The sequence below is a fragment of the Cottoperca gobio genome, chromosome 6, assembly GCF_900634415.1.
Source record: "Cottoperca gobio chromosome 6, fCotGob3.1, whole genome shotgun sequence".
Taxonomy (NCBI): Eukaryota; Metazoa; Chordata; class Actinopteri; order Perciformes; family Bovichtidae; genus Cottoperca; species Cottoperca gobio.
Genome location: NC_041360.1, coordinates 15278672 through 15298432, shown reverse-complemented (window position 1 = coordinate 15298432; position 19761 = coordinate 15278672). Strand labels below are relative to the sequence as shown.

At 39.2% G+C, this 19761-nt stretch overlaps 1 long non-coding RNA gene across 6 annotated transcripts in view; it reads right to left on the bottom strand.

Annotated features, from left to right (window-relative positions):
- Window positions 1–19761, bottom strand: part of LOC115010241 (uncharacterized) — a 107896-nt gene that overhangs the window by 75179 nt on the left and 12956 nt on the right. For all 6 annotated transcript variants that reach the window (XR_003832433.1, XR_003832434.1, XR_003832436.1 and 3 more), the window contains exon 3: window positions 14779–14879. This is a non-coding gene — a long non-coding RNA (uncharacterized LOC115010241). The remainder of the gene's footprint in view (window positions 1–14778; window positions 14880–19761) is intronic.

Here is a 19761-nt window from a genome sequence, read left to right as displayed (position 1 = left end):
AGCCACTTAAAAAACAGGTTAGTTCACAAATTATCTGCTATATTTGTATTAACGCCTCAGCTGGTGGCACAGACAGCCCCTAAAGATACGTACCAGGAAAATCATTAAAAAGGTACAATGGGCTACTAACTCATCATGGACCAAATCACAGTTCTGGCTTGTACACTTAAACACTTGATTAATACTTTTTGATGTATTTTAATTGATTAAAGTTTAGTTAAATTTCAAAAAAAAAATTGTTGTCAATTTCTCACAGCATAAATCATCTCATAAATCAGTACTAGCTCAGGTACTGATTTATTTTCTCAATTTAAAAGCTGAAAATTCAACATTTCTAGTTCTACTAAATGTTGCTATATTGTCTTGGAGAAACACCATATTTGTACAATTGTTTTGTAATTATTTTTTTACACTAGTATTCAAAACCATCGCGAATAAATAATTAGAAATGATCATAAGGGTACAAACCTTGCATACCTGTGTTGGTAAGAAAAGCTCTCCATATTCAAAAACCCTCGAGTAATCAGGGCGCAGGTGGAAGGTTGCAATAAAGCAGAGCAAGGATGCTTATAATGGCAGATAAATCTTCTGTGTTGCCTCCATTATTTTTATTACATTATGTTCCATTACATATGAATGTGCTTAGCAGATGTCTCAACGCATTGTGACTTACATAACTTATATTCTAGCTCATAACCCACTTATATAGTGGAGCATGTCACCAACTCAGATGAGTAACATTTGTCAAGGATGGAATGACAGCACACAACGAAGCAATATCGTCCTTTAAAATAACTTCACTTATTCTTTCTCCCTCACTCATTCACCCGCTCGCTCTTTTCTCTCTGATGGGAGACTCTGCGTCTTGCGGGTTAAAAGAAAGGAACTGATTTTATAAGGGAACTGTAGGCGCAGTCATGGATCTAATCATCACGGGGGGATGCAGGTAACATCAGTCAGTGACATGGAGCAACATGATATCAGACACAGAATAGATCACTGTCTGGGTGGTATACATAGCAACACTCTTCCTGAGACCTCATCCTTCAAAAGGGGCAAACTGGTTGTGGTTAGGGAACTGAACTTGGTACAAGAGGGCTGCAGGTTCAATATCTCCAGTCAGACACTGAGCAAGATACTTAACCTGAGCTGCCTCAATGAACATCCCAACTAATAAATAGATGGCATATAAAATGTCAGCAGCGCCGGCAGAAAGTAGCACTGCAATAATAATAATAATACACAGCATATGCTAGGACTCTGCGTATTGCAACATATAATATCTAGGTTGATATAGTGCAGAACGCATGTCCTGAAATATGTGCATAAAATACAGTACAACTGGTAGTGGAATTACTACTGATTTATCTGTCTAACCTTGTTATTTATGTTGTCTAAATTGTTTTAAGTTTCACCATAAATCTTGATAGGTTTCATTCCTCATTTGTTACAGAGGCTGTTTAGTTTCTATACATTGTTTAGCTTTATAATTTTGACGCGATATGTGTTGTTTTGATCTGTTGACCACTTTGAGCTTTATTCACGCATGAAAAGAGTTATTGTTATTATCATGATGTTTAGGCCCCTGAGTAAGGTAGAGTCTCTTTTCTGTACCTTGCTTCTCAAGTTTCTGTCCAATGTTCACAGAGCATGGAAGAAAAGAAATCAATAAACCAACAGGACAACTAGTCTCCGAGGATTTCACTGTGGATTAAGAATAGTGGGGGAAAAGGACAGAATGCAATACTGAGATTGCATTATGACATTATTATCAAAATCATTATTGATTACTGATGTGTAAAAATAAAAGGTAATCCTACAAGTAGTAATTGAAACGAAATCCAGCAGCTCACTGTTCGACTGGGAATGATAGCCAATGACATGACATTAAGCAACGTGATACAAGGGGCAGTGGTTTAAGTGATCTGGCAGGCGGTACGATGCCCTCCTGTCAGGATCGATCAGTCCTGCTGAAATTTAGAGCAACACTCTAAATTGGTCTTAATGGTGTGTTTCATCCTCCAGTCTCCTCCACACATTGACAGGGAGCCAGTGTCCTTCATCACACCAGGTTACTGCCCTCCCTTTCAATCTGGGCATACCACTGATCTCTGCTCTCTGAGAAGAAAGAGCAAATCGGGCCAGGGGCAGCCACAGCATCGAGTGGCTTACATTCCACCTCGGATCGTCAGGAAGGTTCCCCTTTTAAGGCGCTAAAATAGCCTGCAAAATAAGCAGTGATTTTCTGCTCGGATCAAAAATCCACTCCTTGAGCATGTGAATTATCAAATGGCATGGAAGAGCATACGTGGAGTCACCAATATGAACTAACTGTGTATATTGTAGTGGCTTCGGTCTCAATCTTTAATGGGGCAGACCTATAAGTAGCACAAAAAAAAGAAAAGAAAGAAAAGCCCTCCATGCCCCTCTCCCACTCTGTTGGAAAGTAATCTGCTTACATCATTAGGCTAAGCTTGCTGAAACAAATTACCAGATGTTGTGTTCCTTTTTCTCTCGTCTTTTTGTCAGCATTTTAAATTACTCCCCGCCATTTTTCCTTACTAGCGCCCCCTCCTCTCCAACACCTCTACACAATAAGGCCATTTGCAAATAAAAAACAATTGGGAAAAACGAAAAGTCCCTCCCGCTATTCACAACCCCTATCTGGTTCTGTTCGTGTCCTTCCATGTTCAGCGATCCAGTCATGTAGCGGCTAATAACCTGAACAGAGAAGAAGAAAAATACCAGGAAAAAAGGAAAATGAACTGAAGCAATTGAGGTCCCCCACCCGCGGTTGCACTTGGTAGGGATTTTTGAGGGTCTAGTTTAGCTTATCACATTATAACCCATTTAGAGATAAAGACATGTCCCAGTGCTTATTATAACTCTGTAGCATGCTGAGCATGCAAACACATATTTCAATCCGCCTCCCTTTTAGATATTTCTAAGAGCAGATGTAACATTAACTCCAAAGTCAATACAGAAGAATTAGGCAATGTGTGCAATGTCCTTGAAACACATTTAAAACTATAATATTGATACTTACACTTGCAATTATGTTTTATTTCTTAAAAATGATCAAGAAAAAAATATTGTTTGTAAGTTGCTAAAAACAATTGGATTGAACATTCAGAATGTAATATATATAGTGCTGTGTTCTCAAAATAAATGGAAGATCAAAGTGGCCATAGTTACACATATACTGCTTGTATTGATTCTGTTCATAAAAATAATAATCATACAGTAACCTTCTGCTTTAAAAAATATTGTGACATTTATTTTTTGATCAATATTATTATTATTTCCACAACAATAGTAATAATGTATTTTTCTATGGATACCATAATTAGTTATGATATTCTGTTCAGATTTTAATGTGTTATTGCTTTATATTCATTAAAATATTTAATCTTCTCAAACACACCGTGTACATTTACAATTTTTCAATGAAATGCATGCTTGTGATTTAGTCTAAACATTTTCCTTTTCAGTGGCAATGGTGGTAAACTGGAGAATTCAGTCTTTGCAACACAACCTGGCCTTACACTGTATGGGTCTTAAAGAAAACGGTGCGCAACAAAGCCGGAATACTCCTCGCCTGGCCCTGACCTTATTTTTCTTGACACATAAAAGAATACATAAACAGATATATACTTTCAAATCAAATTGCTTGTGTATCTACCTCTTATCAACCGCCGGGCAGCAATTGTGATTCATAGCAGTCATTTAAGTGATAATGCACTCATTCACTACACTAACAAACACATACCTCCTGGTTATCAGTGCGTCGGAGTCGTTGCAATGCTAGTCGCCAAACACGAGGCAGAAAACTCAAGATGGTGTTGATTGATAAATTGACAGGTTAATTTTCAGATGGATAATGAGTGTAAGACCCTGAAAGATGGTAGAGAGAAGTCTGTGGCCCTTTGCTCTACCTTGGATGCAGTGCCATCTATCTATTACTGGCAGAACCGCAACTAGGAGCAGGTACACTCAGGCCCTGTCTAATGTCTGTAACATCTAGGTTAAATGAGGTCTTACGCTTAAGTATGTGTACATCCTTATTTTATTCCTTTAGAAAATATTAACCATAGCTTCACAGACATTAGAACTTATTCATTTTGCACATGGCTGGTGGATAAAACTGTTAAAACAAAAACTGCAATCGATAAGACTTCAGGAAACATTTTAACATCGGATTCTGCATTAAAATATAATTTACAAATTATGTATTTGTTATCTTCAAATTTTTAATGTTTAAAGACATAAACTATTGTGAGTTTTACTAACCTTTAGAGTGCATTCACAAAATGTGCAACTTTTCCACATCTGTATAGTTTATAATAATTTCTGAAACTTCTTTTTGACATGTTAGACAATAACATAGATTATGATTTTCGACAATACTGTCATTTTCAATGGTTGCAATTAGCAAAATTGCATGTGAACGGTTTGAAAAAAACAAAAAACCTAGACAATCCAACTCTGGAGCTTAATTAGAGGACAAACTGTTAGAATGGGAGAGAGGGTTTAACTAGAGGTTAGAAAGGTTTCTATATCTTACACACATTTCTACTGCTTGTCACTGCAATGTGCCAAGTCTGCAAGCACTCTAATTAAGTCCCCACCACCTTTACTCTATAGCTATTCCCCATGAATCAGCATACAATGTAATGCTAATCAAATGCCACTATTTTACTTACAGACCTAATGCCCATTATTTCTCTCTCGTCTACTGTACCGGTTAGTGAATTTGTGCGCATCTTTATTTAATAAGGCAGAGATGTAAGGAAGTAATGACACTGTAAGTTCAGGAAAAATCCTTCACCAAAAAGTCTGGATGACAAGGACAAGAGAACCAGAAACACATTCTGAATATGACCATGTCACTCATTGAATACAAACAAAAACTGCAAATCCTTGATAAAATTCCAGAAGCAGTTTAGTTAACTTCAGATAATTCTTTCTGTGGCGACTGAATGCAATTATTTATTTATATTGTAGTACAACAGGACAGAAAGATGACCCAAATCTTTTTCATTGGCTCTTGTTTGTACTCAGGCTTCAAGAGACCCCGGTCTCTTTTGGATATGCCTCGATTGAATTTCCTGGCACATCATTCTCTTTGCTGTATCCTAATAGTGAGGCAGTGGGACGGGGAAAACATTTTAAAATGTATAATTTATCTAATAATTAATCAGAAAACAGAATAACTCTTTTATACTGAATTTGACAAATGGCACAATTCCATGTATTTATTAACCGCTTTTAGGGCAGAGAATGTTGTATTACACTATCCATTTGTGCTTTTTTTCTGCCAGAATGTCATGTTTCTATTTTTAATTTACCCAAAATAAGTTTAATATCCTGTCTGGTCGTGAAGCGAACGCGCAAGGAGGAACAATGTACATGTAGCACAATAACAAAGTCTCGCTCTCTGTGCGAAGCAGGAGCGGCTCTGTTTAGTTCAATGTTTGATGATATGACCACGGCCATGAGAGAGGACAACACTGTGTTGCCATGGATGCAGGATGGAGAAAAAAAAACTACAGGTTTGTTTTCTGTAAACTATACTATATTTGGTAGATATAGCCATAACAATATATTTTCCTCTTGGTAATAATAATAAGAATGAGTAAATCTTTAAATATAGGGTCTTAACTCTATTGCACTGCATTGTTTCATGTATTCAAAACGTGAAAATAGGTTTCTGCTACACCCCATAAAAATGCATAAAAGTCTTGTCCCCCTTTAAAAAAAGTTGACAGCATGTAAATACCTCTCACTCTGCAGTGATCTAATTTATAATGCAAAGGCTCAATGAAAAAACAAATCAAAACTGATTAAACACACAACAAAGTATGAAAAGACCCAAACAAACTTAATATTCTGGTATGCACATCTACAATACTGTTCCTCAACCCTTTTCTTAGGGTGTATTTTGTCCCGCATTGTTGAGATTGCGAGCAACTGTGATGAAAAGAATAATGGCATAGGGTGTCATTGAATTGCTGAAAATGCTGTCGATTACCAATAACCACATGGTCACATCTCGGGGTGCCTCACTCCTCCCATTCATTTGAACAGTATTCTGAGCTCTGACAGACACAAGAACGAAAGGAAGGGTGCAGAGGACAAATCTTGGGGGATTCACCTCATCCGAGACTCCAAAGCACCCAACAGCTTGATCCTGTGTCACTCTGAGGGCATGGCTTGGCTCTCCCTTGATTTGCCTTTGAAATCTAAACGTTTAATTGTGGTCAATGAAAAGGGTTCAAGCAAATGAATGGTTGAAGAATATGAGTGGAGGGAGGGGCTGTAAAATGAGTATACATAAAAAGCAGAAGGGAGGGGGGGGGAAAAAATCAAGAGGGAATAATGAAATTAGGGATGGGGCGAGAGAGAAAGAGAAACCAAGGGCTGGAGAACTTGAAGCACTGACCCCTATCGTCCATGGTGAAAAGCAAGAGATTAGAAAGTGTTTCATGCTAATTTCCATGGAGATTTCTGTAATTTCTCAAAAATTACTTCTTCCCGCTTTGATTTGTCCATACTGCCTGGCCCCCTGCTAGTGTTGTCGGGGTGGTCTGCTCTATCATGCCTCTGCTCTCGTGGGCCCCTCGATGGCCCCTCGCTGCGGCCAGCCGTCGTGAGATTACTGAAGCGACGCTGACGTCTCTATCAGCTCGCGCCACCGTCATGCCCTCTCCCAACCCCCCACCATCACCCAATCCCTTTCCCTCGGCCTGGCTTCCTTTCTGCCCACCCACCACCAACCCGCCCTCAGTGCAAACTCTCATAGATCTGTCAGATGATGGCTTCATCGCTTCGCGCTGTTCCCTGCAAACTCATACCAGTCTTTTTTACACTCCCTCATCAAGTCCTCTCATCCCCCTTAGAAACCTGCAACACCAGAAAAATCTCTACCCCCACCCTCCCATTGTAGACTGTTTCACCTTTTGCTATCCCTCAGCCTTCTCTCTCTCTGCCTCATCCTAGTTTGTGCTTCTGCCTGCCACATCAAAGGAGAACCAGGGGTCACAGAGCCACAGGCATGGAATATAAATGCAGCCAACTGCGTGGCAGTATGGGAAATCAATCCTCTAAAGATAGCTCCATACACTTCATCAGTCTCAGATACATATAGTAACATATATACATTTGAGGCCTTTTGTGCATTGTATACTGCACAGTATGTCGAGTCTGAAAACAACTATTGTTCTCCATTACATGTTTTCATCTTATCTTTTCTTCACAAATTTTTTTTTTTTTTAACAGAATTTACAATATATGGTATTGTAAGAGAATATTTATGTACATAATGCATATGAATTAATAAAAAAAAAAAAAATCTTATATATATATATATATTTTCATTAAAAAATTAATGCTGAAGCACAACCTTGAATCTCGCTCTCTAGGTGCCAGTCTGTGTCTGTGTCTGTGTGTGTGTGTGGGGGGGGGGGGGGTGGAAGTGAAGATAATCTTTAAGAAAAAAAGTCTGAATAAAACACTGCAGAAGAAATATGTAAACAACTTTTGTTGGAAGTCCTGAGCTGAATATTCATGCCAGCATACACAGGTGATGCTTCCGGCAATTTGTCATTATTTTACTCAACTTTGTCCGAAGCGCATGTGAAGCAGTTGGGCTGTCGAGTGGATGGTGGCAAGAAATATGCGGCCAAATGATAAAAAACACACATGACACGGAGCAGCAGCAAAGCCATTGTTATAAATTCTATAAGTCTTGAGGGATGAATGGGAAAACTAGTGCGATTGCCAGACACCGAGGTCTGCGGCGGGTTTCGATGTCTCTGTGTGGGGGCGACTGGCTCTGGTTGCTTAGCATTAGTATTAGATAAACACTCTGTCGGAAGATGTCAACGTCTCCATTAATGCCAGAGCTGCCACACAGGCTGTGCTTGAGTGACACAGTGTTTTGTGGAGTGTGACAGGGGTTGTAAATGCTAACTCTCTCTGGCTGCATCTCCCGAGCCTGGTGGAGCCAAACCCCGGCGACACCTTGGAGCGCAGAGGCACTACACTCTGACACTCTGTGGAGATGATACATGTTGTCGTCTCATCCTTATCTGCTCGACAGCACAGCATTTACTGTAAACCAATTTAATTTACAATTTAATTATGAATTAAGTGTATATTTGTTGCTATTTTTTTATAGTTTGAAAGCTTATTTAGTATCATGTTTACTTCATATTTTAAATGAATAAACATTTTTTGTGAGACATTTTATTTAAAACAAAGGCATGAGTAGAAGACAAAGGGCTTAAAAAAACATTTGCTCACTTATCACACCAACCACATGCAGATTAGCCTCATCTGGAAGTGTGGCTACTCCAAAAGGCTTTTCCATAGTCTTTACAAACCACAATATGGAAGCTGTGTGTTCAGCACAAGTCTAATGCACTTAAAGCTTGCCACAAGTACACATATCAGCCACACAATGAGCAGGATATGGGTTTTTCCATGCTTTCACAAGTGGACAGAGGAGTTTTCCAGTCAGTAAGTATGCAGGAGGGAGTATTCCAGTCAAAAATATTATTTGCTTTTCTTTTTTTTTTGTTGCTTGAAATCTTACACGAATTATGTTTATCTACAGAAACAAATTAAATTAGAGGAGCTATAGGCTTATTAACATAAAAAAAGTCAAATGAAGATGTTCAAAACTACGTATATTAACAGGAACCAAATGACCTTACAAGAATGAAGTGCAAGTGCTCAGCTAGGGATCATTTTAAAATGCATTTATTCTCTAAACCTGTAAAACATTTCTAAAAGATCATGACTACAAGAGAAGTTGATTTGTGTCAAGAAAAGAAAGTGGTAGTGGAGCAATATGAACGAAACTCCAGTTGCATATAAAAGTTCATAGTATATTTCATCTTTTTCGTCAATACATTTTGCAGCCGGAAAGGTTGAAATTTTTATCAGTCGGAGAAAACAGCATGGAGAATTAAACTGCCTTGAGCTCAATAATACTGGCCATCTAGGAGCTGCTGAGTTGTTCTGGAGGCTGGAGGGCTGGACAGTGTAGTGTACTCTTCCCCCTAATGCCCTGTCCATTGATCTTTCCCGTAACTACAGCTCCCCACAGAAACCCACACAATCTGTGCAGAGGAGTGCTCCTAGGCACCCCCTACTTCAAAGGTGCATATTTACTCTTAGAAATTTAGAGAAAGTGCAGCTGTGGATGCATCCTCCAACCTCAATCAATGATAGGGCTGGTCCTCCTGACCCCCCCCTGCTGGCTAATAAAGTGCTTCTTAGGCTTGGTGGTTTCTCTGGAAGCCTTGTGGGGTTGGTTCAAACTAGCACTTAGGTTTGTTTCCATTGTCTCTCCTCGAAAATTGATTTTTAGAGAAATACTTATCTTGCTGCTCAACAAAGTTCCAGAGTGAATTACTGTAGACATTTGTATTTTGTCCCCGATTTATTTATTTTTTTCCTTATTTTAAATTAGTGGCATTTAATAACCGATAAAAAAATTAAATCACTAACCTCTGCTGAGCCCAATTGTAGCATGAGGCTGAACCACATAATGCTGTGGACACAAAGTTTGTATTGTTTAAGGTAACCTTAGCTGTAACCTCAAGTTTGGCAAATGAATACCTGACTGAGTATTTTTAACCCACGTTCTGGCAGGCCGATTAAGAAATAGAAATGAACAATGTTTAATTTAGAGGACACATTGAAAAATAATAATTATTTTTTTATCCTCAATGTGTATTCTGCCACACAACTCTCCAATAAAGCTGCAGTGCCCACATTCTTTTTTATCTTAGAATGAAATAGCTTCATTTTCAAATGACAAAAAAATTAAAACACAAGATAGATTGTTAAAATGTCTTTAATTACCATTTTTCAAAGAATCTAAATATGTATAATGTCTACTTAACATGTTCTGTTTCCCTGTCTTTGACTAAAATATTTCATGATGGGATGCACATTATCATAATTGTCATTCCCAATCTTCAAAAACAAATGTGTTTTAAGACAGTAGCTAAAATAGTACTTCTGCTGAAAATCAGACAATCAAAATCTTTTGTAATTAAGCACAACGATATTTTAATTACCGATAATTCAAGCTACTCCATGCTGCTTCCTGTCCCCCCTCTGCAACAATCAGAAAAATATATGTCAGCTGTGATTTTTCCTTTATTTCACTTTAAAGTGGCGCTGTGAGGGATTTATTCAAAAACATTGACATTTATAACTCTTCTCTCCTCAGCAGGAAAACCTAAGTTTTAAGTGGCTGGAGTAAAGGTCTGAAGTGATTTGCATATCTGAACAACACCGTAGAAACTTCCTCTTGAAAAATGTAGCATTCACTGTGAACAAATTGTAATTATAAACAGCATTAAAACCTAAAACTTCTACGCAAGAAATAACTTCAGTCACATTCACGACTGCACATGGATACCACACATTTTGCATGATGAGCTACAGTAGGCTGAAAACTAGTAACCTTGCGATACGAGTTTCTGACATTCATCATCTGATCTCACTCGGTCGGTGTGTGCGTGCCTAACAGGAGTTTCCTTATAGCGTTGATTGCATTCTACAAGTCTGCCACAATAGTGTTAGTTCAGAAAACAGCGGAACAAAAACCTGTTTCAATGTCATTAATCCTAACTTGTTTGGACATCTCTTTTCTCCCTTTTTTTTCTCTCTCTCAGCACATACTTCTGCTCTCACTCTCTCTGCCTCGCTAACATGTTGACAGCAGTTTGTTAGTAGGTATCAGTTTTCAGAGAGCAGGCTGAGAGGGAGAGAGGGATGTGGTAATCATCTCTATCTCCGGCTGCTTGGCAGCGTTCCCCTCGGCATGCTGGCAGACACTTGCCATTGAGCAGCTGTCAGGCAGAAAGGGTGTGGGATGTGGGCTCAAGCTACACAGGTCACGGTCATTTCTTTCCAAAAGCCACTGAAGCTAAAACCTTAAGTGGCATTTGAGCTACCTGCACTGTCAGTTCTGACACTCACAACACTAACAAGGAGACCACCGGTAGAGAGTCAAACTCGATTATGCCTCCCTGGTGGATTTCCTTAATATAGCTTAGCTACTGCCAGGCTTGTTTTTCTAACCGTTAGAAAGCACATGCTTTAAACATTAAGAGAGTTGTTCTGCAAGTACAAGTAAAACCAGCACAATGAGAAAGTCAGTTAATCACTTTGAATATATTTCAAACATTGTCAGCATACCGTATAGTTTATATTGTGAAAGGGGAGCTAATTATGCTGACATTTCTGAACGGCTGACTTTAAAAAACAAAACAAAAAAGACTACAGAAACAAAAGAAAAGGCTGTTTAATTAAGAAATAGCCAGATATTTATTTTCAGTCAAGACAAGAAGTAAGAGAAGAATTGTTAAGTGCATGTTATTACATTTCTAACTATTATTTGTGTGTAGTATTAATTCTGGTTTATTTGTTATTCATTGTGAGGCATCACGGGTGCTGTTCTCATCCCGCAAAGCTTTCATCGATTCTTGCCATCTCTTCTTTTTTTTTTGATAATTAACTGTATGTAATTTATATTTATGGTAAAAGGTGGGGGTGCTGATTCATTGCCAGGTGAAAACAAAGTGTACAAAAAGAAAATTCAATTACACTTCAAAAATCATTGTTATTTCTGAAAGACGCACTTCCTGACATGCCAGAATAACAGTCAAGCTCTTCATCATAACAATTATTCTGCATTCATTGAAGGCTGTCTTTATTTCACAACCCAGAGCTCCTTAGTTTATGCTGAATTATTTGGAGACATCACTAATCAGCAAAAAAAACATCAAGTTCCACAGAAAGGTTAAAACTTTAAACAAAACTGCATTGAAAAGTAGTCTTCCACGGCTGCAGTAAACCGAATTGTGCTTTCTAAGTTGCAGGCTCTCACAACCTGGACCTGTGATCTTTAGAGTGATACCCTCAAGTTCATAGCAACAAATACACTCAATCACTGAGGGAGATCCCAAGTCTCTCTGTTGGCCAATTACTGCTTTTAAAAAGCCTAGGGCACCCTGAAAACTTTGACTCCTGGAAATAAAGACCAATCTGAGAGAGAAACACTGCAGCTATTAAAATCTTTATAATTCTGTAAATCACAAGTGATTTGTTTTGCCCCATGGCTTGTTCCGATACATCCTTGCTGCTATTGCAAAGGGCATGAGGTGACGGCAATTGAGGAGCGCAAGCTTATTTTTACAACTAAGCTTGGAAAAAAGGGAAGCCTTTTTTCTTCTTCTTTTTGAGAGCAGAAGGCAAAGATCTCCTCTGTGTCATAATTGCCTGAAGTTAGAGAGTAAAGGCTCTGGACTCCTGATGTTAGTGTGGGCCTTTCATCAGGGGGGTTGGAGTCAGAGCTGCTTTAAAAGATCAGGCACTCTGGAGGATCAGACTCTGTTTTTATTTATGTAATGAAAGGCATTTTAAAAGAGAGAACAATGATCATCACTTATCTCGTGTTGCATTACATGTTTCCCTGACTGGTGCCGTCATAGTAGGCGTTTGCTATTTTTGTTGATGATTAAGGCTCCCCATTATTCAAAGCAGATTTACATTTTCTCAATTATTTCATTTTTGAACTTCAATATTAAGTATGCTATACTGATTAATTTTGAGGATGGATTCCGAAATTAGCCCGCTTATTCAAATAAAGTGGAAGCCAAAAGTGGTAGAGAGGATCATGCAATTATGAGTAAAATCACTCCAATTAAACACTGCCATGTTAACTTTTAGAGAGCACACACTCCACATAATATAATTACAAATTGGGAGGAAAAATGGAAAAGAAAAACACCAACATTATAGAATGAAGCATTTACAGTTGATGGATTCTCAAAAAGCTCTTCTATCCTCTGCTGCTCAGGGTTAAGAATGGCACTCCTCTCCCTCCCAACTGCATCACTCCCCATTCAGTAGTGCAAGGCCCTCTGGTGCTACACAAGGGCCCTGACTGAGGACGCTTTGATACTTCAGCCTCTGATCACCAGAGTATCCTTATAGCGCTGAGTTGATGGACGAATGGGTCATAGGAAGGATGTCCAAACCATAAATCAGACAACAGGGGTGACAGCACACAAAATAGGTGAATTGTCCTTGGGTTCGCGATGCTGGCGGCATCCCTTGTGTCCCAGAGTCACACCACCCTTTTTATTATTTGGGAGCGAGTCAAACGGATGCCCCACCAGCCATTCTGCCCTCCCCCTTGTGTGTTTTCCCCAGTCTTCGAGCCTGGACCCTGCTATGAACTGTTTCCAGAGTCAGTTACTGGTGTAATTGAAAGTGCTTTGTCATCGCTTTCAGCCAAACACTGATGGATGTGAAGTTGAATGAGGTTTGGGTTTTAGTTATACGAGTGAGCCTGTGTGAGATTTATCACCGGAGGCTTAAGAGGCTACAAGGGACCATTAAAGCACCACCGCCGTCTACATCACAGTGAACTGTTCATTATTATTCATTAAAACAGAATGCCTTTAATATGTCTAGTTCTCCCCATTTGAAAAAAATAACATTGTACATACATGTTTTTGATGACTGCTGGAAAAAGCGTTCAGTTGCCCAGTTTTTGCAGTCTGGTGCAATTAAATTTGGATTTTTAAAAAGTGTAGGCAACACATAAAAAAGCAAGCCGTCTTAGGAATTCATAAGAAAAGAATAAATAATTCAGCAATTTTTCAAAGTTTCAGTAAAATCAAATGCTCCACAAAGCCTCGTTCTTTCATGTGGATTGTATTAATCTTTGTCCTTTACAGCTTTGCACTTTCAAAACTCACTATAGTGAATTGAATAATACATATTGTCTTAATTTGAGGTCTGTTATGTTAAACATATATCTTTAATGTGTATATGCTCTAAACCCACCAGTGTTTATCATATATTTTCATAATTAGTCTGGTCTACGGAAACCTATGAAACCATTTAATTTCAATTCTGAATCGACATCCACATGCAAAGCGTGGGAGGTGTGCTAGTTCTCATTTTCTCCCACTTATTATAGGCTGCCCCCAGCTGCCTGGGCTGTGAGGGCCTGGATCCTGGCTCACGTCCAGCTCGGCTCTGATCTGGGCTGCTTTGTGATTTGAGGAGTATAGAGCTTTGCTTGGGCTGCTGTCCTAGAGCCATGTTGGAATGCAAGAGCAGTGGTGGAGGTGCAGAGGGAAGTGAACTCACTGTGTGATGCGAGCAAGAGTACGGGGCAAAAGTTACACACTGAGGTTGGTTGGATTATAAATAAAGTAGCGTGTGGTTTCTGTGCTGCAGCCGGGAAATAGGAAAAGGTGAATACCAGTGCTCACAGCGCAGTTGTAAATGGTGCCCTATCCTAACACTGGTTCAAGGCTGCCAAGATAGCGTGGCCAAATAAAGTAGATTTTCCCAATTTCTGCATGTTCTCAAAGATATAGCTGTTCCATTGTGTATTTATGAGTTTTCTTAACATTTTATTGTCAGATTAACATCAATTTTTTTTTTTTTGCCATCTTATTAAATGTTAACTTATTTATGTGGGTAGGTGAGTCACGAGCGAATGGAAGTAGATGATTGTGTTTTTTCTAATGTTTGTGTTCTTTTTGTTTGAGTCTCTTTTTTTGTTAGATTAAGAACATTTAAAAAATAATGAAAATGTTAAATTAGTGTTTACTTTAAACACACACAAAAAATATTTCTGCCAGGTTTCTCTGATGATGAATGTGGAAATGTGCCGACATTGTACAAGAGCTAATCATGTGGGCTGCTGCACGTTGAGGGATACTTGTCACTGACCTGTCCGAGGTCTTGTCTTGTGTGCATGCCGGTCGTCTTGTGCTGGAGAGGAGGGAGCAGGAGGGAACAAAAGACCAAGACCTTGCCACAGGCACAAACACCTGGGGAGGAGAGACAAAGGCAACTTCCCTTTAACAGGAAACACAGTGTCCAGGATAAACAGTGCTTACCTAGAAGCATCAACAGTGAGTGAAACTTAATATGACTTCCAGGACATCCCCCCCTGGAAGAAGAAATGTGCATGGGACCACAGTGTTACTGCGCTCAAAGTTTTGTACTTGTTTTGGCACAGCTTTATCAGCACCAGCTGGATTCATTTTTCAGTTGACTGTGCCTTAGGCTTAACTTTTCCTTTTTTTATTCTTCACAGACTAAATTGAATACTCTCACATCTTCAATGTAGGTGCCATTTTATATATAAAGCATAATGTTTAGTGCGGATAAATCTCTCAAGAAGAAATCAATAGATATGCTGTTGCCTATGGTAAAATTAGCATGGTAAATGAACATTAACTCGCAGATGGTTGGGTATGGGGCATCGCTGTGGCTCCTAACAAACAATTGATTAACTTGTAAATTCCCATTGCCCAGCTGTTATTCAGGCTGTTTACCATAAATAAAAGAGGGGGAGTAGAGAAAGGATCCAGATGCTTTGAGTGCTGCAGAAAGGCAATCTGTCATTGTTCTCAACTAACACTGATGGATGCGGCTTTGAATGGGGATTGGTTTTAGTTAAACATGACAAAGTGAGGGATGACACGCCATTGGTCACAAAAGGTCTGTAGGTCCAGCAACGCCTCAGCAGTTGCTTTTTTCCACCCAAGACAACCTCTTGTTCATGTATCAGCTGCCAATAACGGGGAGAAGTTGTCGGGGCTTTCAGGTTTGTTTGTTTTGCTGTGTGTTCACATTGAAGTTGAGAAATGGGAAAATGAACAGAACTTCCACACAGACTTTACTAAGATGGTCAACCAGTATGATTTGCTTTCTTTTCCACTCTTCAACATGACTCATTTCTGACTATTTATAATACCTGGAAAGCAGTATGGTTCCACTGGGGTCACCATGGCTCACATTTGAAATATAAGAAATCCTCTTATGTACTGAAAGTTGGATGTAAAGACACACATTGAGAGTACAGCTCAATACACAGACACATTGTTAAACCATAAGTCCAGTTATTACTGTAAACATCCCAACATATTCTAACCTGTAGAGAACAAAGTTACTGTTACGGACTACCGAGTGGGCTTAAACTTAGAAAAGCATTTAGAAATGTGCTAAATGACTTTACTATAAAGAAAAGTGACCAATACATTTATGACATTTCACCATATGCATTGGCAGCAAACCAAACCAAAAGTTTTGACATGAGGTTAAAACATTAAATGCAGACATCTAAGTTTAGTTCTACAGCGGGATATAAAATGTTTTAAAGGCTTGATGTGTTTAGGGGATATTGCTGTCAGTGGACAGGAGCATGGGAAGAAAACTCCAGTCTCAACCAGACTTCAGTGTGATGTCAGATTGTGAATAGTCCAGTAAACCCCGCTTTTCTCCGACCCAAAAATAACTACGGGTGATGTAAAATGCATATGTGCTGCTCTTCCAGCTGCAGAAGATCATGTACATGTTCTCAGTAAAAGATGACATCAGAGATCTGGAAGGAACAAAACAAGTCTTTCTTTGGACGGGAGACTTCAGGCTGCTGGCCCCAGAAGTCAGCTCGCTTCCCAGATGCGGTTGTGGGGGGAGGGGTGTCTACAGAGCACCACTGAGGGATAGTTTAAGTAAAGACTTCTGTGAAACTCATCACTCATTGTCAAATATGGTTTAGGTAAAAATCTACCCAAAAACATGCACTAATTTTTATCTTCTGTCATTGAACGTTTACTTTTCCACACATAAACTATCCCATGAGCTTGCATAAAGGGGGGCAAGATTTCCAGATTTCAGGGTTCTCATTAAAACCAGTCAGCAGGAGTCCTCTCCCCACACTCGCACATAACCACCCTCCCGATACAGTCGCATACAATTATACAGATGCTCTTCGGAAGGTGATTTCTAATTTTTTTTTTTAAATAGCTGTAGACGTAAAAGTTCCTTTATTGGCAAATAAATTTAAAATCTGCTTATCTAGCTAAATAATCAAAAACCCAATGGAATATCTGAAAAACTCTTTGATTAGAAACACATGCTTTTCACAAGACACTGATGATATGCAAATGCTTACCCTTCCGGTTTAAAACAAAATATATAGAGATTTGACAAATAATCACATATTTTGGATAGAGTTATAGATTAACATTTGGTATTTGCTGTTTCTCTATCAAATATACTGTATGTCATATTAAAGTACTAAATATATTAAATGTTATTTAATACGGCAAATGATATAGAGTAGATAAGATGCTTTATTTGTCAATTAACAAAAAGATTTAAATAGGGCAATTCACATACGGAGGTTGAAATGTATCTTCGCATATATACATACACCAGACACATGCATTTCAAAAAGGGGTCATAGCGCAGTGTCAGCCATAGTACAGCATCACTGGGGTTTTTTTTGGAGGGGGGGGGGGGGTTGGTGCCTTGCTCAAGGGCACCTTAGCATTGCACAGGAGGTGAACTGGCACCAGTCCAGTACCAGTACTTGGTACGTACGGGGACTTGAACCGGCGACCCTCTGGTTCTGAATAATGCTGGAAAACTGTGAAAGAGCTGTGTTCATTGCAACATGGGCCAAAACCAGAGATAGTCAAGTCGAGTCCATTTTATTTATTAAGCCCAATATGACAAATGACAACTTTGCCTCATACAATCTGTACAGCACACCCTCCATCATTAGACCCTTATAAGTATAGCTTCATTTGGGAGAGTTGGTGAGAAGCAACCAGAGCGGTAATACAGACATTTATCCAAAACGCCTCATAATGCAGGGAGTTGTGGAGTTAGGTGATGATCCTCAATGGGTCTAGCAGAACTAGCAACCCTTTCACATTACATGTAGTGTTGATTTAATAAATTAAATATTAAAAATGGAATGGAATTTACTGATTCATAAATATCCATACCAAATGTCATGCCATTAGTCGTCGAGATATCTGCTCTGGACCAGTGCTGGATGGCATTTTAAACAAACTATATCCTGATATCTCTTTAGTGATCATTTCACAGACCATTTTGTAAAGGTATTGTCTAATGTGTTTCATATTCTCTACTAGTCTACTGCACCTGAAAAGTAGTTGTTGCAATTGTGTGATATTATAGGGAAGACAAAGAATTTAATGATCTACTGAATATCATCCTAGTCTCCATTTATGTTCACCTTAATATATCTTGTATTTATCTAAACCTTAAATATGTCACATAAACTACTGTTAAAATATGAGAGCGGCAACACAAACATATACCTCCCTATTGTGAGAACCGTTGCTGTCACAGACTGGGCATTTTAATTGTGGAGAACCAGTATGATTCCAGTCACCAGTGAGACAGAATGTCAGATCAGCATGTTTTTGTGATGTTCATTTTAGTTCTCTAATGTGAGTCCATGCGGCCAGACTGCTCACAGACTTGGCCGCTGGCTGAAGCCAATTGTCTGAGTTAGGCAGCAGAACACAAGACTCCCCACTTGGAGAAAGGAGGAGAAAACAGTGGAGGAGTTTTAGCAGTCAGCCCTCAGACAGGAAGACTCTAGAGGAAACACCAGAAAGCCATTAACTAACCACAGTATTATGGTGATCTATTTGCTGGAATGGGCTACAGATAGCTAATGAACAAGCCTTACTCCACCACCACCACCCCCTCTCTCAACCCACCACACACGTATCGCACATACACACACACTGAGAAGCAATGCTGAAAGAGCTCTTGCTTGTACAAAACAGCGTGACAGATCAATGCCTGATTCCTAAATCAAGGGAAAAGGTTATTCTCTGTCTCACTGGGATTCCACTTACTATCCCCCTATATCTAAGACACTCCCATACCCATTTAAACCAAACAAGTCCGACCCCCCCCCCCCCCCGAAACAACGCACCCACATCTCCTAATTAAGAGTGAGGCGGTGGGGCTTTTTGTGTCTGTGGTTATGCTTGCAATGTTAGTGTCTGGAGTGTGAAAACAGATCTGATGGACTGGTGCCCTCAGCTCTCCCTGATCAGGCTCCAGCAGGTATCCCCCATGATTGACAGCTCACAGGTCAGCCGCCCATCTCTCAGTCTGTTAGAGGGTGGGCGGTAAAGAGATTTGGAATGCCTGGGACCCTGATTGCTTTATTGCTCGCCTGTCAGAACCATTGTACAGCTCTGTATTATTAGGGCTCGCCATCTCTCACCGAAGGTGTCGCGTCTCAGCTCTGCATAAAGAATCACCACTCCATTCAAAATCCTCTTTCTTTTTGGCTGAAAGGAAGAAAGCACAGATTTTTCCACAAAATCTCCTGTATTGGTTTGTCAGATAATGCAACACAAGTGTCTCCAGGGAATGCTTTGGATGGCGCTGCTTCACACTCGAATGCAGAAGATTTTAGATCCCATTTGGCAAAAAACTTATCACAGTGATACCAACAATAGTCTATAGCATTATAAAGGAATTACTCTGATGTTCCCGATTATCATCTAATCATGTTGGTTTTGTTGCTACTGTGGTGTCCATATCCCTTAAACATAAGACAGCAGGCTTCTTTATTTTGCATTTTGCTTTTCTGATTTTTGTTTTGTTGAGTAGATGAGACTGAGACCTACAAAGAGTTGCGTGCAAACAGATAAACGCACACTTTTCTATATAAATGGTGAATTTAACATGAAAATATTTTGTGTATTTTAAAGACATGCAACACATAGCAGCATTTGCTTAGTGTTGTGAGCGGATGGTGTCCACAGGAACTAAAATTATTAGACAATTAGTAGATGGACAGAAAATGAATCCTCAAATGTTTTGATAATTGATAGTTACTGATTTTATTATATTATATTTATA